The following is a 2217-nucleotide window of genomic DNA, read 5'->3' as shown; positions in this document are numbered from 1 at the left end:
AAAAACACGTCACGAACCAGAGTTGAACGCCAATTTCACGTTACAACTTGGCGTTCAACTCCAAGATAAGCCTCAGCTCGTGTAAAGATCAAGCTCAGCCCAAGCATACACCAAGTGGGCCCTGAAAGTAGATTTATGCATCAATTACTTACTTCTGTAAACCCAAGTAGCTAGTCTAGTATAAATAGGACTTTTTATTATCATATTGGACATCCTGGATTGTATTTTTGATCCTGTGATCATGTTTTGGGGGCTGGTCTCTCGGCCATGCCTGAACCTTCATCACTTATGTATTTTCAACGGTGGAGTTTCTACACACCATAGATTGAGGGTGTGGAGCTCTGCTGTACCTCGAGTTTCAAAGCAATTACTACTATTTTCTATTCAATTTGACTTATTCTTATTCTAAGATATTCGTTGCACTTCAACATGATGAATGTGATGATCCGTGACACTCATCATCATTCTCACCTATGAACGCGTGATTGACAACCACTTCCGTTCCACCTTAGACCGGGCGCATATCTCTTGGATTCCTTAATCAGAATCTTCGTGATATAAGCTAGAATTGATGGCGGTATTCATGAAAATTTGGAAAGTCTAACCTTGTCTGTGGTATTCCGAGTAGGATTTCGGGATTGAATGACTAACTCGCGATTGCTGGGCGTGATGACAAACGCAAAAGAATCAAGGGATTCTATTCCAACATGATCGAGAACCGACAGATGATTAGCCGTGCTGTGACCGAGCATTTGGACCATTTTTACTGAGAGGATGGGATGTAGCCATTGACAATGGTGATGCCCTACATACAGCTTGCCATAGAAAGGAGTGATAAAAATTGGATAAAAGCAGTAAAAAAGCAGAGATTCAGAAGGAACACAGCACCTCCATACACTTGTCTGAAATTTCCACCATTGAATTATATGAGTAACTCTATCTTTATTTTCTGTTTAATTTATTATTATTATTCAAAAAACTAATAATCTCTTAATACAGTTAAATCCGCCTGACTGGGATTTACAAGATGACCATAGCTTGCTTCATACCAACAATCTCTGTGGGATCGACCCTTACTCACGTAAGGTATTACTTGGACGACCCAGTACACTTGCTGGTTAGTTGTGCAGAGTTGTGACAAAGTGTGATTCATGTTTGAGAGCAACAAGTCTTTGGAGCCATTGTTGATGATCACAATTTTGCCTACCAAGTTTTTGGCGCCGTTGCCGGAGATTGTTCGAGTATGGACAACTGACGGTTTATCTTGTTGCTCAGATTAGGTAATTTTCTTTTTTTATTTTCTTTTCAAAAAGTTTTCAAAAATATTTTTTCAAAATTTCTCACCTGTTTTCAAAAATTTTCAGAGTTTTCAAAAATGAATCCTAGAGTTTCATATAATATGTTTTAGCTTGGCTGGCTATTAAGCGATGGCTAATTTACAGGATTTGGATTCATTACTTTCTTTTTCCTATATGTTTTTCGAAAAATATAAAAGAAAAATCCAAAAAAATTATAAAATAAAAAAACCAAAAATATTTTGTTTCTTGTTTGAGTTTTGAGTCAATTTTTAAGTTTGGTGTCAATTGCATGCTTTAAAATTTTTTTCTTGCATTTTTCAAAAATTCATGCATTCATGGTGTTTTTCATGATCTTCAAGTTGTTCTTGGTAAGTCTTCTTGTTTGATCTTTAAATTTTCTTGTTTTGTGTTGTATGATGTTTTTCATGTGCATTTTTGCATTCATATTTTCTAAGCATTAAAGATTTCTAAGTTTGGTGTCTTGCATGTTATTTTTGCATCAAAATGTTTTCAAAAATATGTTCTTGATGTTCATCATGATCTTCAAAGTGTTCTTGGTGTTCATCTTGACATTCATAGTGTTCTTGCATGCATCATGTGTTTTGATTCATAATTTTCATGTTGTGAGTCATTTTTTATGTTTTTCTCTCTCATGATTAAAAATTCAAAAATAAAAAATATATCTTTTCCTTTTTTCTCTCAAAATTTCGAAAATTTGGGTTGACTTAGTCAAAAATTTTTAAAATTAGTTGTTTCTTGTAAGTCAAGTCAAATTTTCAAATTTTAAAAATCTTATCTTATTATAACTTTTTTCAAAAATCAAATCTTTTTCATTTTTTATTTTAATTTTCGAAAATTTAATTCTTTAAAATATTTTTCAAAAATCTTTTTCTTAGTTTTATCTTTATTTTCAAAAATT

The sequence above is a fragment of the Arachis stenosperma genome, chromosome 6, assembly GCF_014773155.1.
Source record: "Arachis stenosperma cultivar V10309 chromosome 6, arast.V10309.gnm1.PFL2, whole genome shotgun sequence".
Classification (NCBI taxonomy): domain Eukaryota; kingdom Viridiplantae; phylum Streptophyta; class Magnoliopsida; order Fabales; family Fabaceae; genus Arachis; species Arachis stenosperma.
Note: the sequence above shows the minus strand (reverse complement) of the source record.